Source organism: Ranitomeya imitator, chromosome 5, assembly GCF_032444005.1.
Source record: "Ranitomeya imitator isolate aRanImi1 chromosome 5, aRanImi1.pri, whole genome shotgun sequence".
Classification (NCBI taxonomy): domain Eukaryota; kingdom Metazoa; phylum Chordata; class Amphibia; order Anura; family Dendrobatidae; genus Ranitomeya; species Ranitomeya imitator.
This window is the reverse complement of record NC_091286.1, coordinates 593,718,086-593,737,098: the sequence shown is the minus strand read 5'-3', so window position 1 is coordinate 593,737,098 and position 19,013 is coordinate 593,718,086. Positions and strand designations below refer to the sequence as shown.

The window sequence follows — 19,013 nt, the reverse complement described above, 5'->3', positions numbered from 1 at the left end:
TTCTCCCATCCCCTTTATTAATTTTGTTGCCCTCCTTTGTACTCTCTCTAGTTCCATTATATCCTTCCTGAGCACCGGTGCCCAAAACTGGACACAGTACTCCATGTGCGGTCTAACTAGGGATTTGTACAGAGGCAGTATAATGCTCTCATCATGTGTATCCAGACCTCTTTTAATGCACCCCATGATCCTGTTTGCCTTGGCAGCTGCTGCCTGGCACTGGCTGCTCCAGGTAAGTTTATCATTAACTAGGATCCCCAAGTCCTTCTCCCTGTCAGATTTACCCAGTGGTTTCCCGTTCAGTGTGTAATGGTGATATTGATTCCCTCTTCCCATGTGTATAACCTTACATTTATCATTGTTAAACCTCATCTGCCACCTTTCAGCCCAAGTTTCCAACTTATCCAGATCCATCTGTAGCAGAATACTATCTTCTCTTGTATTAACTGCTTTACATAGTTTTGTATCATCTGCAAATATCGATATTTTACTGTGTAAACCTTCTACCAGATCATTAATGAATATGTTGAAGAGAACAGGTCACAATACTGACCCCTGCGGTACCCCACTGGTCACAGCGACCCAGTTAGAGACTATACCATTTATAACCACCCTCTGCTTTCTATCACTAAGCCAGTTACTAACCCATTTACACACATTTTCCCCCAGACCAAGCATTCTCATTTTGTGTACCAACCTCTTGTGCGGCACGTTATCAAACGCTTTGGAAAAATCGAGATATACCACGTCCAATGACTCACCGTGGTCCAGCCTATAGCTTACCTCTTCATAAAAACTGATTAGATTGGTTTGACAGGAGCGATTTCTCATAAACCCATGCTGATATGGAGTTAAACAGTTATTCTCATTGAGATAATCCAGAATAACATCCCTCAGAAACCCTTCAAATATTTTACCAACAATAGAGGTTAGACTTACTGGCCTATAATTTCCAGGTTCACTTTTAGAGCCCTTTTTGAATATTGGCACCACATTTGCTATGCGCCAGTCCTGCGGAACAGACCCTGTCGCTATAGAGTCACTAAAAATAAGAAATAATGGTTTATCTATTACATTACTTAGTTCTCTTAGTACTCGTGGGTGTATGCCATCCGGACCCGGAGATTTATCTATTTTAATCTTATTTAGCCGGTTTCGCACCTCTTCTTGGGTTAGATTGGTGACCCTTAATATAGGGTTTTCATTGTTTCTTGGGATTTCACCTAGCATTTCATTTTCCACCGTGAATACCGTGGAGAAGAAGGTGTTTAATATGTTAGCTTTTTCCTCGTCATCTACAACCATTCTTTCCTCACTATTTTTTAAGGGGCCTACATTTTCAGTTTTTATTCTTTTACTATTGATATAGTTGAAGAACAGTTTGGGATTAGTTTTACTCTCCTTAGCAATGTGCTTCTCTGTTTCCTTTTTGGCAGCTTTAATTAGTTTTTTAGATAAAGTATTTTTCTCCCTATAGTTTTTTAGAGCTTCAATGGTGCCATCCTGCTTTAGTAGTGCAAATGCTTTCTTTTTACTGTTAATTGCCTGTCTTACTTCTTTGTTTAGCCACATTGGGTTTTTCCTATTTCTAGTCCTTTTATTCCCACAAGGTATAAACCGCTTACACTGCCTATTTAGGATGTTCTTAAACATTTCCCATTTATTATCTGTATTCTCATTTCTGAGGATATTGTCCCAGTCTACCAGATTAAGGGCATCTCTAAGCTGTTCAAACTTTGCCTTCCTAAAGTTCAATGTTTTTGTGACTCCCTGACAAGTCCCCCTAGTGAAAGACAGGTGAAACTGCACAATATTGTGGTCGCTATTTCCTAAATGCCCAACCACCTGCAGATTTGTTATTCTGTCAGGTCTATTAGATAGTATTAGGTCTAAAAGTGCTGCTCCTCTGGTTGGATTCTGCACCAATTGTGAAAGATAATTTTTCTTGGTTATTAGCAGAAACCTGTTGCCTTTATGGGTTTCACAGGTTTCTGTTTCCCAGTTAATATCCGGGTAGTTAAAGTCCCCCATAACCAGGACCTCATTATGGGTTGCAGCTTCATCTATCTGCTTTAGAAGTAGACTTTCCATGCTTTCTGTTATATTTGGGGGTTTGTAACAGACCCCAATGAGAATTTTGTTACCATTTTTCCCTCCATGAATTTCAACCCATGTGGACTCGACATCCTCATTCCCTTCGCTAATATCCTCCCTTAAAGTGGACTTTAGACAAGACTTTACATAGAGACAAACCCCTCCTCCTCTCCGATTTTTACGATCTTTCTAAACAGACTGTAACCCTGTAAGTTAACTGCCCAGTCATAGCTTTCATCTAACCATGTCTCGGTTATTCCCACTATGTCAAAGTTACCTGTAGATATTTCTGCTTCTAGTTCTTCCATCTTGTTTGTCAGGCTTCTGGCGTTTCCGAGCATGCAGTTTAGAGGATTTTGTTTTGTTCCAATCTCCTCACTGTGGATTGTTTTAGAAATGTTCTTACCTCCCTTCTGAGTATGTTTTCCTGGGTCGTCTTTGTTCGAGTCTAATGTTTTTCTTCCCGTCCCCTCTTCTTCTAGTTTAACGCCCTCCTGATGAGTGTAGCGAGTCTTCTGGCGAATGTGTGTTTCCCAGGTTTGTTGAGGTGTAGTCCGTCTCTGGCGAGGAGTCCATCATACCAGTAATTCACACCGTGGTCCAGGAATCCAAATCCTTGTTGTCTGCACCATCGTCTTAGCCAGTTGTTTGCATCAAGGATCCTGTTCCATCTCCTGGTGCCATGCCCGTCTACTGGAAGGATAGAAGAAAAAACTACCTGTGCATCCAGTTCCTTTACTTTCTTCCCCAACTCTTCAAAGTCCTTGCAGATTGTCGGTAGGTCCTTCCTTGCCGTGTCATTGGTGCCAACATGTATCAGAAGAAATGGGTGGACGTCCTTGGAGCTGAAGAGCTTTGGTATCCTATCGGTCACATCCTTGATCATCGCACCTGGAAGGCAGCATACTTCTCTTGCAGTTATGTCCGGTCTGCAGATGGCTGCTTCGGTGCCTCTCAGTAGTGAGTCTCCCACCACCACCACTCTTCGTTGCTTCTTGGCTGTACTTTTTGCTGTCACTTGTTGCTGTGTGCCCTTTTCTTTTTTGCTTGCTGGTATTGCTTCATTCTTAGGTGTGCCATCTTCATCCTCTACAAAGATTTGATATCGGTTCTTCAGTTGTGTGGTTGGTGATTTCTCCATGGTCTTCTTGCTTCTTTTGGTCACATGCTTCCACTGATCTGCTTTTGGAGGTTCTCTGACACTTTTTTCACCTTCTGTGACCAGTAGAGATGCTTCTGTTCTGTCTAGAAAGTCTTCATTCTCTTTGATGAGTTTCAAAGTTGCTATTCTTTCTTCCAGACCCCGCACCTTTTCTTCTAAAAGGGCCACTAGTCTACACTTCTGACAGGTGAAATTGGATTCTTCTTCTGGTCGATCTGTGAACATGTAGCACATGCTGCAGCTCACCATGTAGGTTGTCACATCTGCCATGTTGCTCCTAGATCCTGCTGACTTGCTGTGTGTTTTCCTTCTTGTGTAATCTACTCAGCCAAGCTCTCTTGCAATAATGTCCTACAGGCAAAAATTCGCGCGCCGTAAGACGCGCGGTTTGGTGATGCTTTCGAAGCAGCTGGTCCCGGCTGTACCCAACGATCTTCTAGCTTAGGGAGACTTCGCTTCTCCCAGAAGGCACCTGGAATATGCAAATTAGCCTCCTGAAGCTTGAATCCCTGGTTTGGTGATGCTTTCGAAGCAGCTGGTCCCGGCTGTACCCAACGATCTTCTAGCTTAGGGAGACTTCGCTTCTCCCAGAAGGCACCTGGAATATGCAAATTAGCCTCCTGAAGCTTGAATCCCTGGTTTGGTGATGCTTTCGAAGCAGCTGGTCCCGGCTGTACCCAACGATCTTCTAGCTTAGGGAGACTTCGCTTCTCCCAGAAGGCACCTGGAATATGCAAATTAGCCTCCTGAAGCTTGAATCCCTGGTTTGGTGATGCTTTCGAAGCAGCTGGTCCCGGCTGTACCCAACGATCTTCTAGCTTAGGGAGACTTCGCTTCTCCCAGAAGGCACCTGGAATATGCAAATTAGCCTCCTGAAGCTTGAATCCCTGGTTTGGTGATGCTTTCGAAGCAGCTGGTCCCGGCTGTACCCAACGATCTTCTAGCTTAGGGAGACTTCGCTTCTCCCAGAAGGCACCTGGAATATGCAAATTAGCCTCCTGAAGCTTGAATCCCTGGTTTGGTGATGCTTTCGAAGCAGCTGGTCCCGGCTGTACCCAACGATCTTCTAGCTTAGGGAGACTTCGCTTCTCCCAGAAGGCACCTGGAATATGCAAATTAGCCTCCTGAAGCTTGAATCCCTGGTTTGGTGATGCTTTCGAAGCAGCTGGTCCCGGCTGTACCCAACGATCTTCTAGCTTAGGGAGACTTCGCTTCTCCCAGAAGGCACCTGGAATATGCAAATTAGCCTCCTGAAGCTTGAATCCCTGGTTTGGTGATGCTTTCGAAGCAGCTGGTCCCGGCTGTACCCAACGATCTTCTAGCTTAGGGAGACTTCGCTTCTCCCAGAAGGCACCTGGAATATGCAAATTAGCCTCCTGAAGCTTGAATCCCTGGTTTGGTGATGCTTTCGAAGCAGCTGGTCCCGGCTGTACCCAACGATCTTCTAGCTTAGGGAGACTTCGCTTCTCCCAGAAGGCACCTGGAATATGCAAATTAGCCTCCTGAAGCTTGAATCCCTGGTTTGGTGATGCTTTCGAAGCAGCTGGTCCCGGCTGTACCCAACGATCTTCTAGCTTAGGGAGACTTCGCTTCTCCCAGAAGGCACCTGGAATATGCAAATTAGCCTCCTGAAGCTTGAATCCCTGGTTTGGTGATGCTTTCGAAGCAGCTGGTCCCGGCTGTACCCAACGATCTTCTAGCTTAGGGAGACTTCGCTTCTCCCAGAAGGCACCTGGAATATGCAAATTAGCCTCCTGAAGCTTGAATCCCTGGTTTGGTGATGCTTTCGAAGCAGCTGGTCCCGGCTGTACCCAACGATCTTCTAGCTTAGGGAGACTTCGCTTCTCCCAGAAGGCACCTGGAATATGCAAATTAGCCTCCTGAAGCTTGAATCCCTGGTTTGGTGATGCTTTCGAAGCAGCTGGTCCCGGCTGTACCCAACGATCTTCTAGCTTAGGGAGACTTCGCTTCTCCCAGAAGGCACCTGGAATATGCAAATTAGCCTCCTGAAGCTTGAATCCCTGGTTTGGTGATGCTTTCGAAGCAGCTGGTCCCGGCTGTACCCAACGATCTTCTAGCTTAGGGAGACTTCGCTTCTCCCAGAAGGCACCTGGAATATGCAAATTAGCCTCCTGAAGCTTGAATCCCTGGTTTGGTGATGCTTTCGAAGCAGCTGGTCCCGGCTGTACCCAACGATCTTCTAGCTTAGGGAGACTTCGCTTCTCCCAGAAGGCACCTGGAATATGCAAATTAGCCTCCTGAAGCTTGAATCCCTGGTTTGGTGATGCTTTCGAAGCAGCTGGTCCCGGCTGTACCCAACGATCTTCTAGCTTAGGGAGACTTCGCTTCTCCCAGAAGGCACCTGGAATATGCAAATTAGCCTCCTGAAGCTTGAATCCCTGGTTTGGTGATGCTTTCGAAGCAGCTGGTCCCGGCTGTACCCAACGATCTTCTAGCTTAGGGAGACTTCGCTTCTCCCAGAAGGCACCTGGAATATGCAAATTAGCCTCCTGAAGCTTGAATCCCTGGTTTGGTGATGCTTTCGAAGCAGCTGGTCCCGGCTGTACCCAACGATCTTCTAGCTTAGGGAGACTTCGCTTCTCCCAGAAGGCACCTGGAATATGCAAATTAGCCTCCTGAAGCTTGAATCCCTGGTTTGGTGATGCTTTCGAAGCAGCTGGTCCCGGCTGTACCCAACGATCTTCTAGCTTAGGGAGACTTCGCTTCTCCCAGAAGGCACCTGGAATATGCAAATTAGCCTCCTGAAGCTTGAATCCCTGGTTTGGTGATGCTTTCGAAGCAGCTGGTCCCGGCTGTACCCAACGATCTTCTAGCTTAGGGAGACTTCGCTTCTCCCAGAAGGCACCTGGAATATGCAAATTAGCCTCCTGAAGCTTGAATCCCTGGTTTGGTGATGCTTTCGAAGCAGCTGGTCCCGGCTGTACCCAACGATCTTCTAGCTTAGGGAGACTTCGCTTCTCCCAGAAGGCACCTGGAATATGCAAATTAGCCTCCTGAAGCTTGAATCCCTGGTTTGGTGATGCTTTCGAAGCAGCTGGTCCCGGCTGTACCCAACGATCTTCTAGCTTAGGGAGACTTCGCTTCTCCCAGAAGGCACCTGGAATATGCAAATTAGCCTCCTGAAGCTTGAATCCCTGGTTTGGTGATGCTTTCGAAGCAGCTGGTCCCGGCTGTACCCAACGATCTTCTAGCTTAGGGAGACTTCGCTTCTCCCAGAAGGCACCTGGAATATGTAAATTAGCCTCCTGAAGCTTGAATCCCTGGTTTGGTGATGCTTTCGAAGCAGCTGGTCCCGGCTGTACCCAACGATCTTCTAGCTTAGGGAGACTTCGCTTCTCCCAGAAGGCACCTGGAATATGCAAATTAGCCTCCTGAAGCTTGAATCCCTGGTTTGGTGATGCTTTCGAAGCAGCTGGTCCCGGCTGTACCCAACGATCTTCTAGCTTAGGGAGACTTCGCTTCTCCCAGAAGGCACCTGGAATATGCAAATTAGCCTCCTGAAGCTTGAATCCCTGGTTTGGTGATGCTTTCGCAACCGCTGCTGGTCCCGGCTGTACCCAACGATCTTCTAGCTTAGGGAGACTTCGCTTCTCCCAGAAGGCACCTGGAATATGCAAATTAGCCTCCTGAAGCTTGAATCCCTGGTTTGGTGATGCTTTCGAAGCAGCTGGTCCCGGCTGTACCCAACGATCTTCTAGCTTAGGGAGACTTCGCTTCTCCCAGAAGGCACCTGGAATATGCAAATTAGCCTCCTGAAGCTTGAATCCCTGGTTTGGTGATGCTTTCGAAGCAGCTGGTCCCGGCTGTACCCAACGATCTTCTAGCTTAGGGAGACTTCGCTTCTCCCAGAAGGCACCTGGAATATGCAAATTAGCCTCCTGAAGCTTGAATCCCTGGTTTGGTGATGCTTTCGAAGCAGCTGGTCCCGGCTGTACCCAACGATCTTCTAGCTTAGGGAGACTTCGCTTCTCCCAGAAGGCACCTGGAATATGCAAATTAGCCTCCTGAAGCTTGAATCCCTGGTTTGGTGATGCTTTCGAAGCAGCTGGTCCCGGCTGTACCCAACGATCTTCTAGCTTAGGGAGACTTCGCTTCTCCCAGAAGGCACCTGGAATATGCAAATTAGCCTCCTGAAGCTTGAATCCCTGGTTTGGTGATGCTTTCGAAGCAGCTGGTCCCGGCTGTACCCAACGATCTTCTAGCTTAGGGAGACTTCGCTTCTCCCAGAAGGCACCTGGAATATGCAAATTAGCCTCCTGAAGCTTGAATCCCTGGTTTGGTGATGCTTTCGAAGCAGCTGGTCCCGGCTGTACCCAACGATCTTCTAGCTTAGGGAGACTTCGCTTCTCCCAGAAGGCACCTGGAATATGCAAATTAGCCTCCTGAAGCTTGAATCCCTGGTTTGGTGATGCTTTCGAAGCAGCTGGTCCCGGCTGTACCCAACGATCTTCTAGCTTAGGGAGACTTCGCTTCTCCCAGAAGGCACCTGGAATATGCAAATTAGCCTCCTGAAGCTTGAATCCCTGGTTTGGTGATGCTTTCGAAGCAGCTGGTCCCGGCTGTACCCAACGATCTTCTAGCTTAGGGAGACTTCGCTTCTCCCAGAAGGCACCTGGAATATGCAAATTAGCCTCCTGAAGCTTGAATCCCTGGTTTGGTGATGCTTTCGAAGCAGCTGGTCCCGTCTGTACCCAACAATCTTCTAGCTTAGGGAGACTTCGCTTCTCCCAGAAGGCACCTGGAATATGCAAATTAGCCTCCTGAAGCTTGAATCCCTGGTTTGGTGATGCTTTCGAAGCAGCTGGTCCCGGCTGTACCCAACGATCTTCTAGCTTAGGGAGACTTCGCTTCTCCCAGAAGGCACCTGGAATATGCAAATTAGCCTCCTGAAGCTTGAATCCCTGGTTTGGTGATGCTTTCGAAGCAGCTGGTCCCGGCTGTACCCAACGATCTTCTAGCTTAGGGAGACTTCGCTTCTCCCAGAAGGCACCTGGAATATGCAAATTAGCCTCCTGAAGCTTGAATCCCTGGTTTGGTGATGCTTTCGAAGCAGCTGGTCCCGGCTGTACCCAACGATCTTCTAGCTTAGGGAGACTTCGCTTCTCCCAGAAGGCACCTGGAATATGCAAATTAGCCTCCTGAAGCTTGAATCCCTGGTTTGGTGATGCTTTCGAAGCAGCTGGTCCCGGCTGTACCCAACGATCTTCTAGCTTAGGGAGACTTCGCTTCTCCCAGAAGGCACCTGGAATATGCAAATTAGCCTCCTGAAGCTTGAATCCCTGGTTTGGTGATGCTTTCGCAACCGCTGCTGGTCCCGGCTGTACCCAACGATCTTCTAGCTTAGGGAGACTTCGCTTCTCCCAGAAGGCACCTGGAATATGCAAATTAGCCTCCTGAAGCTTGAATCCCTGGTTTGGTGATGCTTTCGAAGCAGCTGGTCCCGGCTGTACCCAACGATCTTCTAGCTTAGGGAGACTTCGCTTCTCCCAGAAGGCACCTGGAATATGCAAATTAGCCTCCTGAAGCTTGAATCCCTGGTTTGGTGATGCTTTCGAAGCAGCTGGTCCCGGCTGTACCCAACGATCTTCTAGCTTAGGGAGACTTCGCTTCTCCCAGAAGGCACCTGGAATATGCAAATTAGCCTCCTGAAGCTTGAATCCCTGGTTTGGTGATGCTTTCGAAGCAGCTGGTCCCGGCTGTACCCAACGATCTTCTAGCTTAGGGAGACTTCGCTTCTCCCAGAAGGCACCTGGAATATGCAAATTAGCCTCCTGAAGCTTGAATCCCTGGTTTGGTGATGCTTTCGAAGCAGCTGGTCCTGGCTGTACCCAACGATCTTCTAGCTTAGGGAGACTTCGCTTCTCCCAGAAGGCACCTGGAATATGCAAATTAGCCTCCTGAAGCTTGAATCCCTGGTTTGGTGATGCTTTCGAAGCAGCTGGTCCCGGCTGTACCCAACGATCTTCTAGCTTAGGGAGACTTCGCTTCTCCCAGAAGGCACCTGGAATATGCAAATTAGCCTCCTGAAGCTTGAATCCCTGGTTTGGTGATGCTTTCGAAGCAGCTGGTCCCGGCTGTACCCAACGATCTTCTAGCTTAGGGAGACTTCGCTTCTCCCAGAAGGCACCTGGAATATGCAAATTAGCCTCCTGAAGCTTGAATCCCTGGTTTGGTGATGCTTTCGAAGCAGCTGGTCCCGGCTGTACCCAACGATCTTCTAGCTTAGGGAGACTTCGCTTCTCCCAGAAGGCACCTGGAATATGCAAATTAGCCTCCTGAAGCTTGAATCCCTGGTTTGGTGATGCTTTCGAAGCAGCTGGTCCCGGCTGTACCCAACGATCTTCTAGCTTAGGGAGACTTCGCTTCTCCCAGAAGGCACCTGGAATATGCAAATTAGCCTCCTGAAGCTTGAATCCCTGGTTTGGTGATGCTTTCGAAGCAGCTGGTCCCGGCTGTACCCAACGATCTTCTAGCTTAGGGAGCTTAGCTTAATGTTACACCCCGTGTAAGAAAATGATGTACCTCTTGAATAATATGATTGCAAATCGAACCTTTCAACTTATCATGGGTGATTCAACCAGTTGTAAGAAAACCTTAAACAATAGTTTGGCCCAAGGATCAGTGCTGGCACCTCCCCTTTTTGCTTTGTACCTAGTTGACATTCCTGACACAATACCATGGAAATTTGGATACGCCGATGACTGGGCACTTGCTACAGTGAGCAAAACAATGGAGGAAGCAGAGGAGGTTCTAACAGAAGATCTTAGTGTAATGGGAAAGTATTTTCGACAATGAAGGCCAAAGCCCAATCCATCAAAAATGGAAATATGTTGCTTTCATTTACACAACGCAACTGCTAAGACTGAACTCAAAGTACGCTTTGAAGGTCAACTTGTCAAACACAACTTCAATCCCAAGTATTTAGGCATATTTCTTGATAGAAGCCTAACCTTCAAATCTCACTTGGAAAAGACAGCACAGAAACTGAAAGCACGCAATAATATTATTCTGCGGATCCTCCTGGGGTTCCTCTACACCTGTCTTGCGAACGTTTACCCTTGCCTTGGTGTACTCTGCCGCAGAATATTTTGCTCCAGCATGGCTGAATAGTTGTCATGTGAATGCAATCAGTTGAACAACTCTATGCCTATAATTTCTGGTGCTATCAGACCTACGCCTGTCCACTGGTTACCTGTCTTGAGTCATATCGCACCTGCAAATCTGAGAAGACAAAAGCTCCTACTTAAAGAATTCACCAAAGTAGTGAATAATGAAAATCTCCCAATACATCACAATATCCAAGATGTTCAAATACAGCGACTGAAATCAAGACATCCACCCATCCGAACCGCAATTACCCTGTATGAAAATGATTTCAATTTAGAAGAGAAATAGTGTGAACTTTGGGTCAGTGCAGTAGACGGTGAGCCTCAAAAGTTTCCTCACTTTCAAAATCCACCACCAGGCTTCAATCTGCCAAGGAAAACCTGGGTCACTTTGAATCGTATCAGAACACACATTGGTGTCTGTGCAGATCTTATGCTTAAGGGGGAAAATCTGACTTTCCTGCCTGTGATTGTGGAGCTGACCGTCAAACAATTCAGCACATTGTCGAGGAATGTCCCCTCATATCTTATACTGGTGACAAGAATGATTTCTATACTGGAAATGACAATGTTATTGCATACATAGAAAATCTCGATATCCAACTCTGATTTCTGTTCCTTTGTTCTTTTCAATTACTGTTTAGCATTTATTTATTCTTATATGATGTTTAAATATATGTTCATACGATTAAATAAATATTGTCAGCTAGCTCAGCTATATAGGATCCTGTGTCAAATTGACCTTCCGGCATCTAAATCATTTGTGCTAATAGTGTGGAGCAGCCAGGAAAGCCTACATTTTGGAATCTAAATTATTTGTGCTAATTGTGTGGTGCAGCCTGGAGAATACATTTGAGAATCTAAATTGTTTGTGAAAATAGTGTAGTGCATCCAGGATTCCAGATTTGATAATCTATATCAATTGTGCTAATAGTCCAGACATCAGGTCACATTTCAGAATCTATATACTTTCTGCTAATAGTGTAATCCAGACACCAGGCCACATTTCTCAATCTAAATCCTTTGTGCTAACAGCAGGCACAGAAGCCACGACAAAGGTGTCACAGACTGCAATAGCGTAAGTGCATCACCTTGAAAACTACATCATTGCCTACTCTGCCCAGTGTGTGACTGGGGTGCAAAAGTCATTGGAGATCCATGACTTATTCATCTTGATTAAAGTTAGGCGGTCTCCACTTTCAGGGATCAGCCAGATGCGCATATCACCAGCAGCAGCGCCGAAGACACGTTCTGAGAGAACGCTGGCTGCCGGGCATAACAAAAACCTCCAAGGCATGATAGGCAAGCTCAAGCTACTCATACATTTTTGAAGACCAAAATGCAAAAGGGTCCAAACCCCTTGTTGGCATTGATAATAAGTCTGAGATATTCCGTCAGCATCCTCTCCAGTTGTTCACTATGTGTCAGACTTGTACTCTGTTCTGTTGATCTAAAAATGTGTGAAACAACTCACAGAAATTGCTTCGGCCACTTAAATTGCTGTTGCTTCTTATGTTTTTGCATTGGTAACGTTCCCAGTGCTGAAAGTCTATAACTGCAATGACCGCTGTGTAGCTCACTGCTGTCTTGGGGAAAACCACTCTTAAGATTGTTTACAAGCATGCATCTGGCAAAATTTACTTTTGTACCCTGAAACTAACAGAGTGCCAACCCTGTAGTCGGCACTATTTCTAATCCTAACAACAGAGATGATCATTATCCTCTTCATCTCCTGACTGTTGCGCGCTCATCACCTCTTCCTTCTCCTCCTCCTCCATTTGTTTATCGTCTCCTGCACCTTTACTAACGATTTATCTGATACCATGAGTATCACTGTAATCCACCCTCCCATGGTACCCGCATGTGCAATGACAGTCCAGAACTTAAAGATATTGTTATCCTTTGCACACTCTTCTCTGTTTCCTCCTCTTCGTCTGGGACCACGACCTCTTCCCGCAGACTATTTAAAGTGTGTTCCAGCTTGTATATGACTGGATTAGTGATGCTGATAATAACATCATCAGCTCCAATCATCTTAGTAGCCATTTTGAAACAGAAGGGTGCAGAGGTCCTTCATCTGTGCCCACTCCACAAGCGTAATTTGCTCCATGTCAGTACTGCGTTGGCCCAGGCTCTGCAAAATGACACACTGCACCAGGGCTCGTCACTGATGCCACTGTCACTGCAACATGTACAGAGTGAAATTCCACCATGTTGGCACATTACATATCAACCAGATAACCAGTAGCCCAAAAGACCTCTTTAGCAATGCAAACAGTGTAAATGAGCATACAGTGAGAGTGCTTTTTGCAGCCGTGCATCCAGGTGGGATAGTGGCAGAAAAATTGCTGTACCATTAGGTTGAGAACGTAAGCTATGCATGGCACGTGTGTGAGGTTGCCACAGTTTAAGGCTGCCACCACATTTGCATTGTTTTTGCATATGGCCTTCCCTTCCTCCAGGTTCAGTGAAGACAACCATTGCTCAAACTTAGCCTGGATAGCTGTCCACAATTCTTGAGCTGTGTGACTGCAATCTCCAAGGCATATTAATTTCAACACTGCCTGAATGCAGTGAGCCCTGGCTGCGCAGTACAGAGATGGGGGAGATTCACTTTTCACTGTTGGAAAGCATGTCTCATTAAGGGAGAGGTTGAGGGCACAGGAGGAGGACCAAGAGGAGATGGATGAGACAGAAGCAGTGGGGGAAGTGTTAGATATAGAAATTTGTCTTGGAGGCCTTGGGGATTCCAAAGACTTGCTGTCTAGTGGCGACTTGATGTCTAGTGGTTTAGTTTGCCATTCCTTGGTGTGTAGTGGTTTAGTTCTGTTGTCTAGTAGTTTTAATTCTCCATCTTCTGGTGTGTATTGGTTTAGTTCTCCAACCCTCCGTGTTTAATGGTTTAGTTCTCCAACCTCTGCTGTCTAGTAGTTTAATTTTCCATCTTCTGGTGTGCTGTGGTTTAGTTCTCCATCCCTTTGTGTCTAATGGTTAAGTTCATCATCCCATGGTGTCTAGTGGTTTAGTTATATATTACAAAGGGCACTGCAAGCCTTAAGGATTCTGAGACATGTGGAGCAGACTCTTCCTCACCTGCCCGCAAAGCCAACAGAGTCACTCAGTCCTCAGGCACCTACAGTGGGGCAAAAAAGTATTTAGTCAGTCAGCAATAGTGCAAGTTCCACCCCTTAAAAAGATGAGAGGTGTCTGTAATTTACATCATAGGTAGACCTCAACTATGAGAGACAAACTGAGAAAAAAAATCCAGAAAATCACATTGTCTGTTTTTTTATCATTTTATTTGCATATTATGGTGGAAAATAAGTATTTGGTCAGAAACAAAATTTCATCTCAATACTTTGTAATATATACTTTGTTGGCAATGACAGAGGTCAAACGTTTTCTGTAAGTCTTCACAAGGTTGCCACACACTGTTGTTGGTATGTTGGCCCATTCCTCCATGCAGATCTCCTCTAGAGCAGTGATGTTTTTGGCTTTTCACTTGGCAACACGGACTTTCAACTCCCTCCAAAGGTTTTCTATAGGGTTGAAATCTGGAGACTGGCTAGGCCACTCCAGGACCTTGAAATGCTTCTTACGAAGCCCCTCCTTCGTTGCCCTGGCGGTGTGCTTTGGATCATTGTCATGTTGAAAGACCCAGCCACGTTTCATCTTCAATGCCCTTGCTGATGGAAGGAGGTTTGCACTCAAAATCTCACGATACATGGCCCCATTCATTCTTTCATGTACCCGGATCAGTCGTCCTGGCCCCTTTGCAGAGAAACAGCCCCAAAGCATGATGTTTCCACCACCATGCTTTACAGTAGGTATGGTGTTTGATGGATGCAACTCAGTATTCTTTTTCCTCCAAACATGACAAGTTGTGTTTCTACCAAACAGTTCCAGTTTGGTTTCATCAGACCATAGGACATTCTCCCAAAACTCCTCTGGATCATCCAAATGCTCTCTAGCAAACTTCAGACGGGCCCGGACATGTACTGGCTTAAGCAGTGGGACACGTCTGGCACTGCAGGATCTGAGTCCATGGTGGCGTAGTGTGTTACTTATGGTAGGCCTTGTTACATTGGTCCCAGCTCTCTGCAGTTCATTCACTAGGTCCCCCCGCGTGGTTCTGGGATTTTTGCTCACCGTTCTTGTGATCATTCTGACCCCACGGGGAGGGATTTTGCGTGGAGCCCCAGATCGAGGGAGATTATCAATGGTCTTGTATGTCTTCCATTTTCTAATTATTGCTCCCACTGTTGATTTCTTCACTCCAAGCTGGTTGGCTATTGCAGATTCAGTCTTCCCAGCCTGGTGCAGGGCTACAATTTTGTTTCTGGTGTCCTTTGACAGCTCTTTGGTCTTCACCATAGTGGAGTTTGGAGTCAGACTGTTTGAGGGTGTGCACAGGTGTCTTTTTATACTGATAACAAGTTTAAACAGGTGCCATTACTACAGGTAATGAGTGGAGGAAAGAAGAGACTCTTAAAGAAGAAGTTACAAGTCTGTGAGAGCCAGAAATCTTGATTGTTTGTTTCTGACCAAATACTTATTTTCCACCATAAAAGGAAAAAAAATGATAAAAAAAACAGACAATGTGATTTTCTGGATTTTTTTTTCTCAGTTTGTCTCCAATAGTTGAGGTCTACCTATGATGTAAATTACAGACGCCTCTCATCTTTTTAAGTGGTGGAACTTGCACTATTGCTGACTGACTAAATACTTTTTTGCCCCACTGTAGATGTAACGCCCCTGGCCATAATTACCCATCCAGGTGTCAGTAATGAAACGCACCCTGGCAGACATAGATTTTTTCAAGTAACGGGTGATGTTGTCTGCAACATGCTGATGTAGCCCAGGCACAGCTTTCTTAGAGAAGTAATAGTGACAAGGCAACTGGTACTGAGGGACTACAAAGGCCATAAGCATCTGTATTCACCAAAGGAAAGGCAACATTTCCATTTAAACAGATTGGAGATGGTGAAGTTCAAAGATTTGGCTTATGTAGGAGGAAACAATATTTTATTTGACCACACCTGCAGAACCGAGGCCTGGCTGCTGGGTGGTGTGATGGGTGGAGTACGGTAAACATGACAAACTGCTGGACTGCGAATGAAGTGAAGGAAGAGGTGTTATTATGGATTGAGAAGGATGTGATGTGTTTGGTGTCTGAGATTAGTCAAAAACAGCAGGCTTGTTTACTTCCATACTAAGTGATGAGCTCTCTCTCTCACTTCCACTGTAGTGGGTAAACAAGTGAAGGTTCTGCAGCTGGAGACCTGTGTGAGAACACTTGCAACAGTGACCAAGGAGAAAGAAGGAGAAGATATAGTTGGTTAGGTGGCTGGATATTTGCGAGGCTCACTAGGCTACATTTTAGCACAGTGAGATTCCAAGACTAAAGCATGTTGATCGCGTATTTTCTGGTTTATGAATGTAGCAGTCAAATCTTGGGAATTTTTGCCTCTACTGAGTCTTTTTCTACAGAATTGGCTGATAACATGAGTTGGGTCATCGTTTTTGGTCTCAAAAAGTTCCAGGCAAGGCAATCTTTGCTGTCCATGTGAACTACTGACCCGTGACCACTGCTAGTCACAGCCAGAGTTGTGAATGAGGATGCAATGCTTGTCAAAGATGCATCAATCTGTCTGTATCTTCCTCCTTCTCCGCCTCCTTTGCTGAGCTACTCAGCTGCATTCCTCTGGATTCAAACTGAGTGGGATCTACAACCTCATTATCATCCTCTCTGTTTGTCCACTCCTTGCCCTGAGAGTCAACCTTCTCTTCTTTCTCTGACAGAACATTATAGTCGACGTGCAGCTCATCAGTCTGACTCTCATCAGGATCACCTCCTCCGTGGGGTTTAACATCTGGTGATGAGGGTCTGGATTCTGCTTTGACCCTATCTCGTCCGGCCTTGTATTCCACTGAAAAAATTTTTTTGCATTGGTGGAGAAGCTTTCCTCCTGTAGAGTCTGTGAATCTTTGGAGCAGACCTCTGATGCCCATGGAATAGAATGTGTAAACAGCTCTGCAGACTTGCCCATCTGTGGTTTCCCACAATCAGTTTGGACATGGGAGAGTTGTGAAGCGGGCCTAAACAAGGGGGTGCCACCTCTGCGAACTGTACTGTGTGTGATGCTAGGGTGGAGGAAAAGGAGGAGAGGCCACTTGATGCAACACTTGCCATCAACTGGAGCAAATGCTTTTTCTGACCCTCATCTGCAAGGCATAGATGAGGGCATCCTGCAAGCTCGCTGCCTCGAGGTAACCCTGAACTTTGAGCTCTCCTTCAAAACACATATTCATTCCCTTTCCACTTCCTGTCATCTACAGCTCAAAATTATCTCCCAGATCTGAACATTCCTTAATAAGAATCTGCAAAACCCCCAGTCCATGCACTCATCATCTCCCACCTCGACTACTGCAACCTCCTGCTTTGTGGCCTCCTTTTTAACTGTCTTGCACCCCTCCAATCCATAATAAACTGCTGCCCAATGAATCCACCTATCCCTCCCCTATTTCTCGGCCACTACTCTGTCAGTTCCTTCACTGGCTCCCAATTACCTAGAAACTCCAGTTCAAAACCCTAACCATGGCATAAAAAGCCATCCAAAACCTGTCTCGTTGCACATCTGTGACCTAGCCTCCCGGTACTTACATGCACGCAAACTCTGATCCGCATAAGAACTCCTCTTCCCACAATTCCATATAAGATTTCACCTGTGCATTCCCTATACTCTGGAACTCTCTAATACAACATATCAGACTCTCTCCTATCACAGAAACCTTCAAAAAGTACCTGAAGAGACACCATGTCTGATATCCCAAAAACCTACAGTAACCATCTTTCCACCATATCGCTGCATGATCTAACCTTACCTACTGTATCCTCACCTATCCATTGTAGACTGTGAACCCTCACAGGCAGGGTCCTCACTCTTCCTGTATCAGTCGGTATATTGTACTATTTAAGATTATTGTACTTGTTTTTATTTTGTATATCTCTTTTCAAATCGCCATGGAATAATTGTCACTACAACAAGAAATAATAATAATACCACTGTGAGGCTGCCAAATAAATGGAGTCGGGAAGCCCATCAAGTTACAGAATTTGTTAAATTGCTGCACAATTATACTATTTCTACTCAAGGGAAATTGATGCCACTTTAGTGGTGTGTGCCAATAATTTTTTGAAATGTGGAGATTCCAAGTTGGGTCTCCTTCATGTGTGTTGCCTGTAGCAGTAGGGCTCCCAGACCGGCAGGCCTGTTCTTACTTTAAGTCAACTACTTTTGTTACTATCCTTACATTTTTCTAACATAGGTGGTCTACCAAGCGAATATTTGTGTCACCTAAGTGTAGCTGAGCAAAAATCCAGTTTGAGCTGCTACATGAGGTATCAGGGCTAACAATGGCCCATCACCCACCTCATCTTAATTAAAACTTAAATTCAGAGCTATAAATGCTGGCTCAGGCCCTGATACTTCATGTATGGCCCATGGCTGACTGCTGCTGTGCCATTCCAAAATTTCTACTGTGGGTCAATTGATCAGTCACCTACCTGTCTCACTATTAATAAATTTTTATATCAATAGTAGTCTATGAAACTGATGTTTGTGACACCTGAATGTGGCTGAGCAGAAAAGCAGTTTGAGCTGTTGCATGAGGTATCATGGCTCCCAGCACAGCAGACCTCTATCGGTCCCTCATCCACCTCATCTTAATTTAAACTTAAATTCAAAGCTGCAAATGCTGTCCCAGACCCTGATACCTCATGCATGGCCCATAGTTGACCACTGCTGTGCTATTATCAAATTTCTACTTTGGGTGAGATAATGTCACTTTTCCTGGTGTTTGCCCCTAATTTTTGGAAATATTTGGACTCCAGGGTGGGTCTCCTTCATGTGAGTTGCCTGAATTTGGCTGGGCTCTCATAGTACCAGGCCTACAGCTGTCACTCATCCACCTGTTACTGATCAATGTTTTAGCTAGAAATGCTGGTCCAAGCCCTGTCCCAGGCCCTGTTCCATGCACCAAGACTGCACAATTATATATTATTATTATATTATTATTTGTTCTCTAGATCATTTGATGCCACTTCTCACCGTGTCCAGAGAATAAACAGTCGCACTCAGAGTCTCATATAATTTGCAAAAAAAGGATTTATTTCAATCACCAAATAAAGAAAATTGCTTCACCGCAGTAGAGAAATGCAAACAATTCCATAAGGTAATGTTTTGATCATGTCCCTGCTCTTTATTAAACCTTATAATAGAGATTCAAGGAAGGATAGAGTAGTGTAAAGTTGATAAATACTGAAATCCCATTGTGGGCTTGTCTGGTGCTGCTTTGGGAATCACCGTGATTCTATAATGCTGTAGATAAGCCCCCGATGTAACTTGAAAGATGAGAAATAAAGGTTAGATTATACTCACGCAGGGGCGGTCCCAGTACGGTCCGGTCCGATGGGCGTCGCGATCCGGGTCCAGCACCTCGTATCTTCATTCGATGACGTCCTCTTCTTGTCTACTTGCAGCGGCTCTGACAAAGGCGTACTTTGTCTGCCCAGTTGAGGGCAGAGCAAAGTACTGCAGTGCGCATGCTCTGGGGCTCTCTGACCTTTC

The 19,013-nt window shown here is 45.7% G+C and overlaps 1 long non-coding RNA gene across 1 annotated transcript in view; it reads left to right on the top strand.

Annotated features, from left to right (window-relative positions):
* The window catches only part of LOC138638554 (uncharacterized), a 120,112-nt gene that overhangs the window by 78,977 nt on the left and 22,122 nt on the right, over positions 1-19,013 (top strand). The window contains exon 2 of the long non-coding RNA XR_011312517.1: positions 18,473-18,618. This is a non-coding gene — a long non-coding RNA (uncharacterized lncRNA). The remainder of the gene's footprint in view (positions 1-18,472; positions 18,619-19,013) is intronic.